At 36.9% G+C, this 19,889-nt stretch overlaps 2 non-coding genes across 2 annotated transcripts; one reads left to right on the top strand and one right to left on the bottom strand.

Moving 5' to 3' along the window:
* Positions 1-2,350: 2,350 nt before the first annotated feature.
* LOC121225371 (small nucleolar RNA R71) lies at positions 2,351-2,457 on the bottom strand. The gene has a single exon (XR_005923234.1). It is a non-coding gene; the product is annotated as a small nucleolar RNA R71 (small nucleolar RNA).
* A 17,088-nt stretch (positions 2,458-19,545) lies between these two features.
* Positions 19,546-19,651, top strand: LOC121227805 (small nucleolar RNA R71). The gene has a single exon (XR_005925327.1). It is a non-coding gene; the product is annotated as a small nucleolar RNA R71 (small nucleolar RNA).
* Positions 19,652-19,889: the final 238 nt, after the last annotated feature.

Raw genomic sequence — 19,889 nt, 5'->3', positions numbered from 1 at the left:
TATTGTACCAGTATAGACCGAAATTCTGTTATGATCCAATTCTGATTGATAATAGATACCGAGGCTTTGCAATATTTGATTGATCACAATTCTGTATATTCCATTTACTATAGAAGTTTCGAGGGAGTTCATTAAAGGAATGTTTCCAATAAAAATTGTTTGTTCTGTTCAAATGGTGGAATTGTGGACATTGGTATGCTTGTGAAATTAGGCCAAATAATACAGATTTGAGTTTGGTCAGTTTGATGTTTGAAGTAATTGGTATTTGGTATATTTTGAATGAGTAAAACATGAGTTTATAAGTATGTTGGTTGTTAGTATTGGAAATGGTATGATTTAGCCTTGATTGAGGTTCAAATAGAAGTTCATTTATGCTATGAATTTGTACCATTTGGGTGCGTATGTACATACAATTTTGGGTGGCAAATTGGCTTGGTAAATAGTCTATTTTTATCCACAAGGGTAGAGACACGAGCGTGTGTCTCAACCGTGTGTGACACATAGTTATGTTGCACTGTCGTGTGTCCCTTGGTGTGTTTTAAAAATCAAGTCAGTATGCTCTACACAGCCTCACACACTGGCATGTGACTTGATTGTGTGGCATAAATTAGTATACCCTACAAGTTTGGCATGACCTAACACACGACCTGGCACATAGGCTTGTGTGGCCACTTCGAAGGGCACACGGGCTAGACACACGGACGTGTGGTTGGCTGTGTGACCCAAGTCAGTAAGCTCACTTGTTTGGACACAGGGTAGGACATGGGTTGGGACATGGCCATGTGCTCCCATTTTGAATGTCCATACGGCCTGTGACACGGGCGTGTCTGGTGGCCGTGTGAGATACACGGCCTGGCCACATGGGTGTGGGTCCTCTATTTTGAGAAAATTTTTTAAGGTTTTGTGAAAGTTTCCTAAATTTTCAGTTTAGTCCTAAACTACCCCCAAAGCATGTTTAGGGCCTTGTAGGCTCATATTAGGGACAAATTGATTGAGATTGAATGATGAATGTATGAATTTATTAAATGTGTGTGATAAATATGTTCAAATGTGTTGTAAGTTTGATATTGCTTCATAACCCTATTTTGGCGTTGAATACGGGTGAGGGGTGTTACACTTCTAATGTAGCTGAGGGTTAAATTAATGATGGTATTAGACAATACATTAGCCTTGCATAACTTGCAAAATTACTATGATTAAACTATTTCAAGATAGGAATACATTGTTACCTCACTTAATCTTTTATGTGCTTATGAAGATTGATTTATTGTTTTAGTTGGCATTCGAGAGATTTAGTTAATTTAATAAGTACATATGAGCAGTAGTTAGCAAATTACCAAGTTGCCATGAATTTATTTGTAACAGCATGAATATGAGTTTAGTAATTCTAAGTTAAGAAATGTAATTAATCTAACACAATTATGTCATATTGATTAAAATCATTTTTTGAAATCGTGGATTGGAAATTTTATTTTTATCTTATTTATTTTACTTAGTTAAATTTTAGTTTTTCATCACTTCCTCAAAATCAAAATATTTTTCTTCACCAAATTGTTTTAATTGCATTCATAAATAAATTCTTTTCACAGTCCCTATGGGTACGATAACTCGATATTTACTTGTCACTTCATTACTTGTTGTGATTGTGTACACTTGCACATTTCCATCGTTCTAAGTTTTTGGCGTCGTTGCAGGGGTCTGTTTTAAAAAGTCATTATTTGTGAATTTATTAATTTTGTATTTTGGTTTATTTTTCTGTTCACTTTTAACTTAATTAATTTTTCTGTGTTTGTTTCAGGTGTTTATGAGTATTGATCCAATTATCGATTAACTCCCTGTAGACCCTGAGAATGACAGAACTTTTCGATAACGAAGAAAACAAGCATGTCAAAGAAAGACCGAAAAGATGAACTTTGGAAATCTGAATCAATGAAACGGAGCAAACCCTGCTCAAAATCCTATCCTTATTGCTAATTATAGAGATAGAGCTCTAAGACAATATGTCGTGCCAGTATTTCATAATCCTAATCCGGGTATTAGGAGACCCGAAATCGAGGCACAACAGTTCGAGCTGAAGCCAGTCATGTTCCAGATGCTTTAGACAGTGGGCCAATTCAGTGGAATGCCTACTGAAGATCCTCATCTTCACTTAAGACTGTTTATGGAGGTAAGTGATTCCTTCAAGCTAGCCAGAGTACTCGAAGATGCACTACAATTAAAGTTGTTCCAATATTCGCTAAGGGATAGAACTCGTGCCTGGTTGAACTCATTGCCACCAAATTCTATTTCCACATGGTAAGAGTTAGCAGAAAGATTCCTCATGAAGTATTTCCTGCCTAGAAAGAATGCGAAGTTGAGGAACAAGATCAATTCTTTCCATTAAATGGATGATGAGTCCTTGTATGAGGCATGGAAAAGGTATAAAGAATTATTACGGAAGCGCCCTCATCATGGGATCCCTCAGTGCATCCAACTTGAAATGTTCTATAATGGTCTCAATGCTCAGACGAGGATGGTAGTGGACGCTTCTGCTAATGGTGCTCTCCTTTTTAAGTCTTATAATGAGGCTTATGAAATCATTGAGAGGATGTGACAGCCCTAATGTGACCCTAGTCGGAAAGTGGTTTCGGGACCACAAAACCGAGTCATAAAAATAATTAACCGTTATATTTGATGCTTATTATATGTATATATGCATGTGTGAAAATTTCATGTTTGAATTTTGTTAATTGTAAGTGAATTTTACTAAATAGGACTTGTGTGAGAAAATTTAGAAATGTGCTAGGCAAATGTTAAAGTGGCCTATTGATGCATGTTAGAAAATGCTTGTACTTGCATGTCAAATTGGCCAAATTCTAGATGGTGGCCGGCCATGTTATGGACTAAAACATATTATAATTATTTTGTGTTAATATTTTATGCTAATAATTTTATGTTACAAAATGAAATAAGGAATAAGGTTAATAAAATACTAGTTAATGGGAGGAGAAACCAAAGTTTCTCCATCCATGCTCCTCATTGCTGTAACTAGAAGAGAAAAAGCTTTGAGAAATTCAGCTATGGTGGTTAGCTAAATCAAGGTAAGTTGATCATTCTTGGATTTTTTAGCATTTTTTTTGAGTTAGTCATTAAGTTCTTTGCTTAACCCATGACCAAATTTGAAATGGTGTGGTGTCTTGAGCATTCGGCCATGGTAGGAAATGGAAGAGATATATGGTTGTTTTCATGTTTAATGAATAAGTTACAAATGGTTGTTAATTAAGATAGTTTAAGGTATTTGTAAGTAGTTTGAATAAATGAACAATAATAATAATAAATCATCTAGTGAATTGGTGTAATTGCCGAATTTGAACTAGGAAATTATTGAGTAATGTTTGTATTTTAAGTGATAGAATAGAGTGAATACTTGGAATGTGATATGTATGAATTATAAGTTGGATTAAAGGCTGTTATATTGCCTTATCATTTTCGGAAATGTGCTTTGTCAAAGAAATTGAGGGTTGATGTTTAAGTGAGGTAAGTATAGGTATATTCGGCTTGTAGTTTTATAAATGTGATATGAGTATTTTGTTTTGTAAATGAGTAGTAAGTATGTTAAGAATGGTTATTGTATATATACGTATATGCAATGATGTTTAAGTACGAATGTATTTGGATGGATGTGCTTATAAGAATAACTTGAGACAAAATGGCATTTAGTCAATACAAATAACCATATTTGTAGAATGTATTAAATATATAATCGGCCTTAACATAGATATGCATATATCTATAAAAATTGTTAATGCCTAAGTAAGAAGTTGGGTTGTGCATGACTAGAGAATATATATATATATATGCGTATGGTGTTTGATAGTTAACCATTAAGTCATATGTACCTCAACCTTATAATATACATGTATTATATTAAATCGCCTATTTGATTTGAAATTAAATGAATTCAATTGTTTTAAATTAAGCTCAAGAGCAAAGAGGATCTAGATCTGATAAGGGAAAGGAAAAAGTAATCGAATAGCCGTTGAAGTCGTTCGACAACATCCGAGGTAAGTCTTCGAATAGCCGTTTAAATATATAATGAGCGATCTTGCTGTAATAATTTCAATTAATACACTCATAAAATCCAAACGATAAGGTATGTTTCGTATATGTATCAGAAAGTTGATTCCTTTTTAATAGTATTCGCTCAATTGATTGACAAACTTCCGGCCTTAGTTAGGTTTGATCCCCTGTGTACGAATATACTGGTTGAAGCGTGAAGTAAGTATGATTTTGGGAATATGTGTATATGCAATTATTCATTTAGTCATATGAACGCTATAATTTAGTCGTAAATAATTTCATTATTTAAACTTACTAAGCATTAAAATGCTTACTCTATTGCTTTGATTTTCTGTTTTATAGATTTTGTTCGTCAACTATCAGACTCGGGAGTGTCAAAGTCGAAGTTTTCCACACTATCAAAGCCCTTTTGGTACTCTTTTAGTTGAACTTTGATAATGGCATGTATAGGACTGACCTTTGTTGTTAATCAAGTACCTTTTGGTAATGTATATATTCGGATAGCCATGCGAAAATGGCTTATATATATTTTGAGCATAGCATTATAATCATTTTGTATATTGTTCATTGAGTGGTATGGAAATGGTTGGTAATGATTAGCCATTGGAATGGTTAATCACGATCATTTTGGTGCTATGTATGACAAATGGCTAGTTGATTCATGGAAAACTATGAGATAGGTGAAATTTACCTTAAACTAGATGCTGACAGCAGCAGTGATGTGAGTTTGAAAAATCACTACAAATAGTAGAAATGTAATTAAATAATGAATAAATTATGTAATCGAATATTTATGAGTCTATTTTCATATGAAAGAAACGGAACGACCATATGAGCCGTATTTTATGAGATGTTTAAGTTTTCGTGAAACAGGGCCAGAGCAATTTCTGGATCCCCTGTTCTGACTTTGGAAATTCACTATAAATTAACCAGAGATAATTAGAAGTCATGCTTTATATGTACGGATTCCCTTTTGAGTCTATTTTCATTAGAAACAAATGGAATAAGTATTGAAGCTCTATACAGGGAGATATCTAAGTCGTAATGCATGAAGGTCAGAGTAGTCGAACCCTGAAACAGGGGAGAATTTAACTAATAAACTGTACTAATTGGCCTGATCAAAAATTCTGGAAAAAAATTTGTAGATGGATATATGAGTCTAGTTTCAGAAAAAATTTACGGAATCAGTTTTTAAGTTTTGGAACTCGAGATATGATTTTTAAAGTGACTATGCTGCAGTTAGCCAGCTTGTCTGGAAAATTTAAAATGAACTATGTAAGCAAATGAATTAAGTCCGTTAACACCCTGTGTTCGACTCTGGTAACGGTCTCGGGTACAGGGCGTTACAGAGGATTGCCAGCAACAATTCTCAATGGCCAACCAATTGAGCAGCGTCAGGAAAATGAGTCATTGGAGTACTTGAAGTGGATGCTCTCACTTCACTTACATCTCAAGTATCTTCAATTTCCTCAAAGCTTAAAAATTTTAAAACTAATGGGTTTAATAGTTTTGCAGCTCAGCCGCCCAATCAATTTGAAAATATAGCCTATGTTTATTGTTGGGAAGGACATTTGTTTGAAGAGTGTCCATCAAACCTAGAATTCGTGTATTACATGGGTAATCAGAACCAAACCGATGAAGGCAAGGATTGCAATCCAATTTTTATAACCCATCTTGGCGACACCACTCTAATTCTCTTGGAGTAACTAATGGGCTGGACCCAGTAACACTTATGCCCAACCTAGACTGACCCAGCCACCTGTTTTTACCCAAAAAGTTCAGAAGCAACCTCAAGTTCAAACTTCCAATGGTTTAGAAAACTTGTTGAAGGCATAGATAGCCAAAAATGATGCCTTAATCCAAAGCTAAGCAACCATATTGAAAAACATGGAAAACCAAATAGGACAGCTTGCCATTGAACTCAGAAACCATCCAACAGGTGTTTTGACATTGTAAAGAATTGACATTGAGAAGTGGAAAGACATTAAATCTTAACACTGTCGAAGTTGAAGAGGAGCCAGCTGATGCTCAAGACTCAATGGAAGTTCAACCAAGTGTTGAAATTTCGGTTTCACCGGAACCAGAATATGCAAAATTCGATAAGGTAACTTCTGAACCAGTTAATTCTGATAAACTAAAACTTCGTTAGATGTAGAATCGCCACAGAAGATGAATCAACTAGTTCAAGTAAAGAACCCTCAAAGGCTTCAAAAGCAGAAATAGGAAGTTCAGTTCAAGAAGTTTTTAGACACACTCAAGCAACTTCCTATCAACATTTTTTGGTAGAAGCACTTGAAAAAATGTCGAATTATGTCAAATTCATGAAGGATATTTTGTTCAAGAAACAAAGAATTGGAGAATTTGAGACGGTAGCCTTAACGAAGGAATGCAGTGTGTATCTTCAAGATAAACTACCCCTAAAGTTGAAAGATCCTGGATGTTTTACTATACTGATCGCGTGATTCGTAACAAGTATTAAATATTTATAATGAAGATCAAACCTAGACTAACTTTTATCACGACGAAAAGGCAAGCGCACCTATCGAACAATAGTATAGTAATGGCAAGACTGGGATATCGTACCCAAGGGAACCAAAAGTACTAGTAATAACTATCTTTTTATTATCTAGCCTAAGAATAAAAGGGTTTGTTTATTAAACTAATTATCTAAACTAATTAACTAATTTAATTAAAGCAAAGAGAGAATTTGGAAAAAGACTTGAAGAAAAACAATTGATAAAGACGACACCCAAGGAGGAATCCACCTAGATTTCACTTGTTATCTGACTCTGAACCAGACGATTTATTCACTTGACTTGATCCGTGAGATTCCCTTACCTATGTTATTATCCCTATCGAGACTAATAACGTCTAACCCTCTGTTGTATTAATCGAAATTTTTTTCTTAATTAAAACCCCTAGGGAAGCAGTAAATCACTCTATGGACTCCCATATTAGGTTTCACCCTAATCCGGTAAAATCTCGTAACCCTATTTCTAGGTGTTCGATCAACTTTGCTTAATTATGCCAAATCTACTCTTAGGCAGGGTCTATTCCTCCTCTACATTAGCACATCAAATCATGAATTAATACCCAAAATATTAACTCAAGCATTAAGAACACATAATTAATAACAAATCAAGTACTTATCATTCAGTTCAAATAATAATAACAAGATCCATCATAGATTTTATCCCCATTAGGTATCTAAGGGGTTTAGTGCATAATAAAATAAGAGTACATCTCAAAAGTATAAAAATAACAAAACATGAAGAAAACTCTAAAACCCCTGAAGGAATTCTGAGAGAGATCTTCAGTCTTAGAGTAGCTCTGGCTTTTGGGATGGATCGTCTGGCTTCCTTCAAGTAATTCCTAGCGTGTGGTTCTGTATTTCAGAAAAGTTTTGGAAGAGGCCCCCTTATTAGGTCACACATGCCATGTGAATTGTGAGAGCCTTGGTCAACACCCTCGAAGGACACGGGCGTGTGAGCAGCCCGTGTGGCAAGGCTTAGGCCGTGTGATCTTTTCGATTTGATCCGTTTTGTCCTTTTTTAGCTTGTTTTTTTGGCTTCTTTTGACTCTTGGTGCTCTCCTGAGTACAAAACATGAAATAACCGGATTAAGAGCACCAAAATCCACAAATCTAGTAGTAAACATCCATAAATATGCTAAGTATTTGGGGTAAAACAATGTATAATTTAGCGTTTATCAAATACCCCCGCACTTAAGCATTTGCTTGTCCTCAAGCAAAACTCTCATTTACTGCTATAATTCATTCCTCTCAATCACATAATCATTACTGATAATGTTATAAGTTAGTCCACAAAAATCATACAGTGAGAATTCAACTACAGGGGCATTAAAAACCTCAAACAATCTAAATCGAAGACTTTGATAACAAAATTATAGGTAATCTCCTCCATTCAAGTAATTAACTTTAGTCCTAAATATACAAGAGATGACATCCTCACTAATGATTCACTCAAATCACTCAAAGTGTTTAAGGTTCAAGATTAAGCACTCGATTGTATAACATGAAAAGTTATTACCATAGGCTTGCATGAAAATCAAATCTCCACCACTTGTAAATGATATGATACACTAATCAAAAGGTCTTTGCATGGTTGTAATGGGGTTTAGGTTACAGGTATGGATACAAGTTGAAGAGACAAGGGTTAGAATCGAGATAATTTCAATATATTACCCCACTATCAAAAACTTAATTATTGAACCACAAAAAAATATCTAGAACTATTTTACACGAGTTCATGACAACTTTAGCTTGCTGAGGATTACAATAATAATACTGAGTTTTTTTAAGAACAAATCAAGTCAATACAATATAGAAATCATACTTCATGATTCAGTAACAAAAAATGGTTAACATAGTGAGGTAACAGTATTAAATTTAATCTCGATAAAAAAAAGTAAATTAAGTAAGAGGATTTCAACAATAATAGGTTAATGGGTTAATGATGAAGGTTAATCAATAAAAAAGGTTAGTAGGCTCAAAGGGGGTTTACTAAGGGTTTAATTATGTGGGAAGGCTTTTTATGGAGTAAATGGGTTAAATCCTAAGTGCCTTTATCACCTCAGTATATCAAATCATACGTGTGATCTCGACATGTATAATCGAAGCAAGTTCTAGAATAACAGTTCAATGTTGACACACTCAAACCATAAAAGAAGTGAGCAAGAAAGAAAGCTATATGCTCAAAAGGCTCAAAAATCTCACCAAAAAATTGGGTTTTTGATGTCATTCCTGTATACTTAAGATTTCAAGATAATACCTTAATTTAGGAAAATAGTTTAAAAAATTTTAGTTCTCAAATTATCAACTTATCATGCTCGATTCGCTAATGTCCTATAATCAAATAATCATGCATAATTCCCATGGTCTAATTCATGACATATCAACAATAATTATAGATCAATCAGAATTTATTCAATCAAGATTATGAGAAAATCACTTAAGCACATGACCAAATTCAGGGATTTGAGAATAATGTAAAAAGTTAGGTTTCATGTTCACCCCCACACTTAAGATGTACATTGCCCTCAATGTACAAAAATAGATTATTCAAAATAAAGAAAATCATAAGAGGAAAGGAGGTGAAACTCCCTGTTATATGGATACGGAGCTTGATTCTGAGGCTGGAGTGTTTGGGGAAAGTAGTAAGTGCCATTGTTCTTGGCTAGATGAAGAAATTGGGTCGTTGAACATGGCACTCGTGAGGTATTGTTTCCCATTTGTTTCCTTATTCCGTAAAATATTCCTAGCAGCTTTGCTTGGAAGTCTGTAGAATCATGAAGAGCTTATTAAGAGTTGGTGTGGAAGAGAGCGTAGTGGGATTACTTGTTAGAAATACCAGAAAATGAAAAAATTAAAATTTACTAATATAGGTATGTCTTTCAAAATAAAATAATAAAATTGAAATGAAAATAAAAAAAATAAAATAAAAAAATAAGAATAAAAAGATAGGAGGATTCAATGATCCTCGTCAGTGGGGGCCTTAGATGGTGGCGCTGGGGTGTTGATGTGAAAGTGCTGGCACAACTGCTGCATCATGGCCTGCATATCGTCCATCTGTCGGTCCCGTCGCTGATCTCGCTCGTGAATCATCTCGAACTGTATAGTGTAATACTGCTCGAAATGGGCCAGTCGGTCGAAAAGGTGTGCCAATGAAGCCGCCGCATGAACTGGTCGTTCCCTAGGTGGCACGGTGGAAGGCTCCTTAAGCTGTGGGGGAACATCATCAGGAATGTCCTCAAGATCCTCCTCGTCAATGGCATGAGAGAGACGGTACTGAGGAGGATCGGTCCCACGTTGGCGCTCGATCATCCTCATGTGTAACATAGTCGTGATGCCATGTGGGGACATCTGACCTATCAGTGTAAGCGCTGATGACTGGGCCACGGTGTTGAGGAGACCAAAGTGTCTGGCAAGGCGCGTCACGTAGGGGTCGATAGAGATCACTCCCTTCCTATGCCGCTCGGTCTGATGGCGAATGGCGAAAGCAATGAAGTATGCCAAGTCAGTCACGTGTGCATTCGCCATGCACCATAAATAGTAGGCGTCGTGGGTGTTGACGATGCCGGTGCTCTCTCTCCTTCCGATCAATGTGTATGCCAATATGGCATGAAGATAGCATAGGGAAGGAGCGAGAGCTGAGGCTTTCGAGCGGCTGGGGTCGTAGGTGGAAGAGAGTGGTGCCAAAGCTTTCCAGCACAAGGAGGGAGAAATGTGGATATTTCGTGGTAGTGCATTCATGTCTTCCTCCTCCATAAACTCATCGGTGTAAAGTCCCAGAGCGACTCCAAACTCTGGGCCACTCATCGCGCGAACTAGACCGCCTAATCGAAAGTGAATGGTGCCTGGGTCATCATTGTTCGTCATCACCACCTGTAAATGAAAAGTAGAGCATAATTCTAAAGTTAGCTCTAAATAAGTGGGCTTGGTAATAGCGAAGAACCGTTCCCATGGGTCCGTGGACAGGAGGGCGCGGATGGCATCAGCTAGCTGAACTTGCTCTATGGCAGCCCAGTCAATGCAGCGACCTGTAGTGAGGAGTCATACGCGTAGTATCTGAAATAGCTCCTCCTGTGAATCTTGCGAAAATTCAAGGAACGGGTGCCGAACTTTGACTGTAACACGTACCGAGAAAGAACCCGATCCCCTACGTCTCTATGAGGATGGGACCGCGGCCTTCTTGCCTCTCGATGACGACATAATGTTTCTGAAAATACATGAGCATTGATAGAATCCAAGATACATCAGTAGTTAAGCAAGAGGCCTAAAACTAGTATATGCTATTTAGTAGCTTAAACAATTCAAATATAGAAAATTCTAAAGCAAATTCCTAACTTGTCTAAAACATATTTGTAATAGTAACAATATTTATGTAAAGCATGTAGAATACTAATGTAGTAACACAAATTGGAAAAATAAGGTTAAGAAAGTGAACCAAAGGTTGCTGTAGGGCGGTGCACGGGCATGTTGGTGGCGAGCACGGGCATGTGACGCTGGGATATAGCCGTGTGGAGGAAAAATAGAGGGTATAGAGAGGGGAAAGTGGGGATTAATGCAAGGGGAGTGGTTTTGAGGGTGGTTTGGGGGTTGAGGAAGTGAGAATCTGGGGACTGGTGGCCAGAATAGGGATTAGGGGATGGGGAAGGGTAGATTTTGGCTAGGGTTTTGAAAAGGGGAAGAAGATGAATAGTGGTTTGCTTATATAGGGGAGGTTCACACGGCCTAGGGCCACGCCCGTGTATTTTGAGGGTGAGCCTATGTTTTTCAAATTTTGCGATTTAGGTCATGCCCAGCTACTATCCCACGCCCGTGTACCTTAGGCATGTGTTGAACACGGCCATGTCGCATGACCGTGCCTAGCTTTGTTCGCTTCTCCCACGCCCGTGTGTTATGGTAGCACACCCGTGTATTGTTGTACACGGCTGAATGGCACGGGAGTGTCTCACGCCCGCGTCGAAGAAACAAAATCGAGCCTTGTCCCTGGCACGCTTGTGGTTTTCCATTCCTATGCCCGTGGTCTCCTATCAAGTTCACCCACGACCATGTCGCACGGTCGTGGGGATTTATCGTACCCCGTGTTTTGGGGAAATCATGTCCCGCTTCAACACGGCCGTATCGCACGACCGTGTCTCTTCCCTTGTTTAGCCATGGCTTTAGGTACGCCCGTGTGCCTAGCCGTGTGATACGACCCGCCCCCGGGAACGGCTATTATTTCAGCCTACAAGCGAGGCTCATCGTGTTTGCAAGCTCTACGTAGCTCAATTTTATTTTGTGGAGCTTCAATTAGCTTGTTTCCAGCTCTTTACAACCTCAATGAGCTCGAACTAGCTCAATAAACTCATTTTAGTTTCCTTTAGTTTTGCATTTTTTTATTTTGCTGGAATAAATTTTAGTTAATTTAGTTTAAGCTAATTAACTAATTTAACTAGGTGTTAATTGTGCCTTTAAGTCATTTAATGTGTCTTATTATTTTCGGCATTAATAAGTTGAGTTAATTAATTTGTCTTGATCTAGTTAAATTAAAGATGTCTTGATTTTATTTAGTTTGTCTAAATTTATACATGCATTAAATCTGTCCAGCCGAATTTATGTGTCATGTTTATTAATATTCAAGTTGTCACAATGTTAATTAGGATGTTCACATTATGTTTTTAATTAAGTTCATTTGTCTTATGTAGGTGCACCCGAATTTGAAGATACATTGGGCAGATTCATGCATGTAGATTCAATGAATGTGAAGGTACATCCCTTTGGACGGCACATGCATGTAAGGAATTAATGCAAGGTGCATGCATAGAAAGGTTCAATGGACGGCAATCAAGAGGCATTTGCATGTTCATGATGGTCATTCATGTATTTGAAGATTCATGGATCAAATTAATGATGGACCATGCATTGGACGGTTCATGTATTGATCATGTGTTCACACCTTATGTTCACACCATGATGACCATTCAGTTGGATGTTCACACACAAGAGTCTACTCAAGCTCCTTGTTCACACCAAGTTTGATCCTTCATGAAGCTTCATTTAATTAAGCCACTCATGGTGAAACAACATGAATTAAAGGCTCCATTAAAGGAGTTAGCCGAATCTAGCCATGCATGCATGAAGAACATTTATCCAAGTACATCAATGCATATTCATGAAGCTAACCACTCACCTCCCATTCGGCCGAACATGGACAAGAACATCATTGGACATTTTTCTAGAAGTTTCATGTTTTAATTAGGTACATTACTTAATTGTTAAGTTCATGAATGGACTATTCGGCTAGCATAAGATACTAGTATAAATAGTTGGTTATTTTCAATTGTAAGGGACTTTTGCCATTTTGATAATATATTGAAGATTTGTGAGATTTTCTTCTCTCAATTTCGTCAAAGACTCGTTGGCTTATCTACTAGTTAGTGGCGTCAACCTTGCTCTTTGCAAAACTCGAACTTATCACTTTCAACCCAAAGTGTGGCGTTCATTTGATACCGAGGTTCCTATCTTTGATAGATAGTGGGTCGAGGTCCTTTTTCATCCGTTTCATCCACCTTAAAGACATATAAGATTCGGGTCAACATTTTCCTTAGTGTTGGTTCATTCTTGTTTTTAAGCCTTTCTTTCCATTTCACCTTAAACCGAAAAATTCCCTACCTTTAATATTTGTTTTTCCTTCTTCTTAGCCGAAATACCTTACCAACCAATTCCTTTTTAACCTTAAATGAACCATAAACATCTTCATTGAACAAATATAACTCTTTGATTCAAGACGAACAAAACTTCATCGTTTGGACGATCGGGCAACGAAAACGACTCGGATTCATCAACGAGGCCGGGGCGTATCATTTGGTATCAGAGCTGGTAAAAACGAGAAGTACGAGCACTCGAAGTCAATTTGAAATAGGTGCGTAAAAAAAAAAGTTCGAAAAAAAATTGAAAAAAAAAATTGAAAAATTGAAAAAAAAAATTGCATACGGTTTAGGTGCGGACGAAAAGAACGTGAAAGATCCGTAAAAAAAAAAAAATTCGATATAAAAAAAAAAAAAGTGTTTCGAGTTTGTAAGTTTGGCATTTTCTTCCATTCATCTTCTAAGCCACACTTAGCCTAAAACCTTTCTTGTTTCTTTTAGCCTACCCGTAACCTAACATCAATCCCTTGTAAAGCCATTTGAAGCCGACCCATTGAACTACGATAAGGTCACGACGAGTCGCTTACGAAATCACGAGAGGAGATTGAGTGGAAAAAGGCACGAGTGTTGAGAGAGCATTAGAGAGAAGAAAAAGCCATTAAAGAGTGTAAACACGAGTGGAGTGTTATCCAATTTTCATTGTGAGTGAAACGTGAGATTTTTGTGGTGAGGTATTTACTTTTTATTTTATTTTAATCATTTTAAAAAAAAAAAAACATGTCACAAGAATTTTCCGAATCAGATTTCCAATATTTGAAGCAAGAGATACGTAGAATTGTGAAATCAAATTTTGATAAATTGCATGATAGATTGGATCGAATAGAGACAAGAGCCCAACAAAAGAAAATTTCATCGAGTCATGAGACGGAGTTAAGATCATCCCGACGACACTACTTGACAAGAAACTCTTATCAAGACGTTTATTCAACAAGGCGTTCGAGACCAAGAGAAGCAAACTCCGAGTTTGAGTCCTTCCGAGATGATAAACGAAAAAGTAAACGTGTCTCTACAAGTGCCTCAATTTATTCATTTACAAAGGATTATTTACGAAGAGGCGAACGTGCTTCAAGAGTGTCAAAGTACTCGGCTACGGAAGATCTATCACAAAGAGAAGATTGCCATTTGTGTGAAGAACCCTTTTCTTATTCTCAACAAAAGGTTTCTCTTTTTGATGATTTATACTTTTGTAATGAAATCGAAACATCATGTGAGAAAGAAAAGAGTGTGAGCGAGAAAATGAAAAAGAAAAGAAATGAAAGAAAAAGAGGATGAGTGTGAGATAGAAAAGAAAATTGAAAATGAGATTGAAAATAAAACGAGTGCGAAAAAGAAAAGGAAACCGAAAAAGAGAGTGAGATTGAAGGAAGAAACGAGAGTGAAGAAGAAAGGAGTGTTGTTACTAACCATCCTATGAATTTTCCTTGTTTTGTTTCTACTTTTCAGGTTTCTCAAAATCCCATCGATCAATTTCAACTTCAATATTTTTCTAAGGAGAAACGATTTCGATTAGTCGAGAAAGGTAAGATCGTAGATGACCCTAGTCCACAAGTGCTTAAAGGTAAGCCATGTAAGGGATCTACTGTATTTGAGTCTTCCCAATCTTACTTGATTCTTGATGACGAGATTAGCAAAGACTTAGTTTGTGAGAAAGTTTTTCATCTTGATCTGATTGGAAATCATAATTTGATTGTTGATAAATGTGTTTTACATAGTAATGTGAAATATCTTTCTGCTCATGAGCCTATCATTGTCAAGATTGATCAAGAAGTAAGTCCAGGTAAGCCCGAACAAAATTTGGGATTGTGTGATGAAAAGTTGACATATAATCTGTGTGCTTGTGATGATCATGTGAATTATCTAAATTGTGGTGTGAACTTTTCTTGTTTATGTGTGCGAATGAAATATGAAGGGTTTGATTGCTCAAATGTATGTATGCCTAACTCCTATTTGCTTGACATGTGTGAAGTCTTGGTGAAGAAGAAATTTTTGTTGCGTTGCGAAACGATCAATGAAAATCGCGTTTTTAAACCCGGGATATACATTCCTAAGTTAACGTCAAGCCAAGCAAGGGGAAGCTTTGTTTTTGACCCCGGAGATTATTATTCTTTGTTCTTGTTAAAAGGGTTCGGATTTTGCAATTTTGATTTTCGAGATTATGCTTTTCGACTGACTTGTGATTTAGTTTGTGTCCATTGGAGAAAAAGGTAAGAACGGTTTTTACTTTTGATCCCGGCACTGGTTCATTGGTTCAATTTTGCATAAGATCTTAAGAAGACCTTTTGAACTTATAAACCATGGTGTCACTAATCTATTTAATTTTTGTGTAGGTGACACTTCGAAGTGGTTCCCTCCTAAAGAGGGAGGGTATAAACATAAATTGTGTCCTACTCAAGGCATGTCTGATTTGCAGGTTTTTGGGAGCAACTATGTCAATTCCATCGACAAAGGGGCTGGTGACGATGTAAAATTTTTTTTTCGAGAAAATGGCCCGATTTGGGGACAAATCGCTTTAAAGAGGGAGGGGATGATACGACCCGCCCCCGGGAACGGCTATTATTTCAGCCTACAAGCGAGGCTCATCGTGTTTGCAAGCTCTACGTAGCTCAATTTTATTTTGTGGAGCTTCAATTAGCTTGTTTCCAGCTCTTTACAACCTCAATGAGCTCGAACTAGCTCAATAAACTCATTTTAGTTTCCTTTAGTTTTGCATTTTTTTTATTTTGCTGGAATAAATTTTAGTTAATTTAGTTTAAGCTAATTAACTAATTTAACTAGGTGTTAATTGTGCCTTTAAGTCATTTAATGTGTCTTATTATTTTCGGCATTAATAAGTTGAGTTAATTAATTTGTCTTGATCTAGTTAATTAAAGATGTCTTGATTTTATTTAGTTTGTCTAAATTTATACATGCATTAAATCTGTCCAGCCGAATTTATGTGTCATGTTTATTAATATTCAAGTTGTCACAATGTTAATTAGGATGTTCACATTATGTTTTTAATTAAGTTCATTTGTCTTATGTAGGTGCACCCGAATTTGAAGATACATTGGGCAGATTCATGCATGTAGATTCAATGAATGTGAAGGTACATCCCTTTGGACGGCACATGCATGTAAGGAATTAATGCAAGGTGCATGCATAGAAAGGTTCAATGGACGGCAATCAAGAGGCATTTGCATGTTCATGATGGTCATTCATGTATTTGAAGATTCATGGATCAAATTAATGATGGACCATGCATTGGACGGTTCATGTATTGATCATGTGTTTACACCTTGTGTTCACACCATGATGACCATTCAGTTGGATGTTCACACACAAGAGTCTACTCAAGCTCCTTGTTCACACCAAGTTTGATCCTTCATGAAGCTTCATTTAATTAAGCCACTCATGGTGAAACAACATGAATTAAAGGCTCCATTAAAGGAGTTAGCCGAATCTAGCCATGCATGCATGAAGAACATTTATCCAAGTACATCAATGCATATTCATGAAGCTAACCACTCACCTCCCATTCGGCCGAACATGGACAAGAACATCATTGGACATTTTTCTAGAAGTTTCATGTTTTAATTAGGTACATTACTTAATTGTTAAGTTCATGAATGGACTATTCGGCTAGCATAAGATACTAGTATAAATAGTTGGTTATTTTCAATTGTAAGGGACTTTTGCCATTTTGATAATATATTGAAGATTTGTGAGATTTTCTTCTCTCAATTTCGTCAAAGACTCGTTGGCTTATCTACTAGTTAGTGGCGTCAACCTTGCTCTTTGCAAAACTCGAACTTATCACTTTCAACCCAAAGTGTGGCGTTCATTTGATACCGAGGTTCCTATCTTTGATAGATAGTGGGTCGAGGTCCTTTTTCATCCGTTTCATCCACCTTAAAGACATATAAGATTCGGGTCAACATTTTCCTTAGTGTTGGTTCATTCTTGTTTTTAAGCCTTTCTTTCCATTTCACCTTAAACCGAAAAATTCCCTACCTTTAATATTTGTTTTTCCTTCTTCTTAGCCGAAATACCTTACCAACCAATTCCTTTTTAACCTTAAATGAACCATAAACATCTTCATTGAACAAATATAACTCTTTGATTCAAGACGAACAAAACTTCATCGTTTGGACGATCGGGCAACGAAAACGACTCGGATTCATCAACGAGGCCGGGGCGTATCACCGTGTGTGCTAAAAAACTTTGCAATTAAAATATTAAGTTAATGATTCAAAGTGTTAGAATTTAAAAATAAAGAAATCAAAATATGTTAGTGCTCGGGTTGCCTCCGGAGAAGCGCTTATTTATAGTCTAAGCTTGACTTACCTCTTCGTTGAATGATCATGGTGGTTTGAGGAGTTCATACTCCTCATTCCTGCTGTCAATCTTAAAATAAGGTTTTAACCGGGTGTTGTTTACCTTAAAAGTGTCAAACTTGGGATGACTCACCTCCACCGTACCGAATGGAAAAATACTGAGTACCATAAGAGGGATTTCCTCATTTGGTGTGGTAGTGACAATGTGGGGATCTGTGGCATCTAGTAAGACTTTATCACCAACCTTAAGTTGATTAGGAGAGGTATCGGGCTTGTTTTGGCGTAGTTTTGGTTTATCATGTGTTCTCGGTTTGTGTGCTCGCCATTCATCTAGCTCCTCTATTTGAAGCATTCATTCCTCATGGGTGTCTTTGTTCGCTACTTGATAATAGTGCACTGTCTCTGTTGTCTTGGTTCGACGAGGTTCCTGCAAGGATGATTGAATATTAGTTTTATCATCGACAAGTTTCATAGCGTTATCTTGAGTCTTAGAAGTTTTGACTGAGTCACATGCTTGGAGTGTTACTGTGTTGTCTTCTGCATGATGTGTTAGCTCTCCTGAGCCTACATTAATAATGGTTCTAGCAGTTGCTAAAAAGGGTCGTCCTAAAATTAAAGGTACCTCATTATGCTCATCCATATCTAAGACGACAAAGTCTACTGGGTAAATAAATTTATCAATTTTAATGAGAACATCTTCAATAATACCTTTAGGAAATCTAACTGTTTTGTCAGCCAATTGTATGCTCATCCTAGTCTGTTTGGGTTTACCGAGACCTAGTCGTTTAAACATTTTATACGGCATAACATTTATACTTGCCCCTAGATCAGCTAAAGCATTATTCACAGATAAACTACCAATTAAGCAAGGAATTGTAAAACTCCCTAGATCTTTCAATTTGTTAGGTAGCTTATTCTTTAGAATAGCTGAGCAAACTGCATTGAGTTCCACATGCGATGTAGCGTCTAATTTTCTTTTATTACTCAGAAGTTCCTTTAAGAATTTTGCTGAGTTGGCATCTGCGACAGAACTTCAATAAAGGGTAAGTTAATATGTAATTTCTTTAAGAGTTTGAAAAACTTACCGAATTGTTCTTCTGTTCTGTCTTTCATCATCGCTTTAGGATATGGCACACGAGGTTCATGATTCGTACTTACCTGTTTAGGATCATCGTCGTTTACCTCTTCTCGACCTTTGTTCATTCCGTTGACTTGCTGTAATTCTAGCTCTGGTGCAATGAATCCTTCCTTATTTTGAGTGCTAATTTCATTGATGTGTTCCCTCGGATTAGGTTCAGTATTACTTGGTAAGCTACCTTGTGGTCGTTCAGAGATTAGTTTGGATATCTAGCCTATCAGTGCTGTATCGGTATTTTGGAAACGGGTTTTTGACACTGAGATGAATTTAGAAAGCATCTCTTCAAGGTTTGGTTTCTTCTCTTGTTGATAAGGTGGATGTTGAAAGCCCTGAGGATTTTGTGGGTTTTGATTCCCTTGACTACCCTAGGAGAAATTTGGGTGGTTCCTCCAACCTACATTATAAGTATTACTATATGGGTTATTTTGAGATCAGAAGTTATTACTACCCATATAGTTGACTTGTTCTTCTTTAGTTGTAGGATTGAAGGATTGGTATTCTGTATGCACACCTCCGTCACTTGAGTCACACCTTATTACTGGATGTACCTGCGTAGAACAAAGTAAACTGTCAATCTTTTTATTGAGAAGTTCTACCTGATTAGAGAGCATGGTGACTGAATCGATCTTATCAACACCGGCTGTTTTCGTTGGCTTTGTCCTCATAACTTACCACTGATAGTTATTCAGTGACATCTCTTCTATAAATTCATAGGCATCTTCCAATGTTTTATTGTTGATGGTTCTGCCAGTAGCTGCGTCAACCATTTGCCGAGTCGAGGGATTCAAGCCATTGTGGAATGTTTGTAGTTGAAGCCAAAGCGGTAACCCATGGTGAGGGCACCTTCTCAGTAAGTCTTGTATCTCTCCCATGCATCGTAAAGTGTTTCTAAATCCATCTGCACAAAAGAAGAGATATCATTACATAATTTAGCCGTTTTAGCCGGCGAAAAATATTTCAGTAAAAATTTCTCGGTCATTTGTTCCCAAATAGTGATAGACCCTCGTGGTAATAAGTTCAACCACTGTTTAGCTTTGTTTCTCAGTGAAAAGGGAAACAACCAAAGACGTATGGCATCATCAGAAATGCCATTGATTTTAAATGTATCGCAAAATTCCATAAAGTTCGCTAAGTGAGCGTTGGGATCTTCATCCTGCAAACCATCAAAC

Source organism: Gossypium hirsutum, chromosome A03 (genome assembly GCF_007990345.1).
Source record: "Gossypium hirsutum isolate 1008001.06 chromosome A03, Gossypium_hirsutum_v2.1, whole genome shotgun sequence".
NCBI lineage: Eukaryota > Viridiplantae > Streptophyta > Magnoliopsida > Malvales > Malvaceae > Gossypium > Gossypium hirsutum.
The sequence above is the reverse complement of the archived record's forward strand: the minus strand, read 5'-3'. Positions and strand labels throughout refer to the sequence as shown.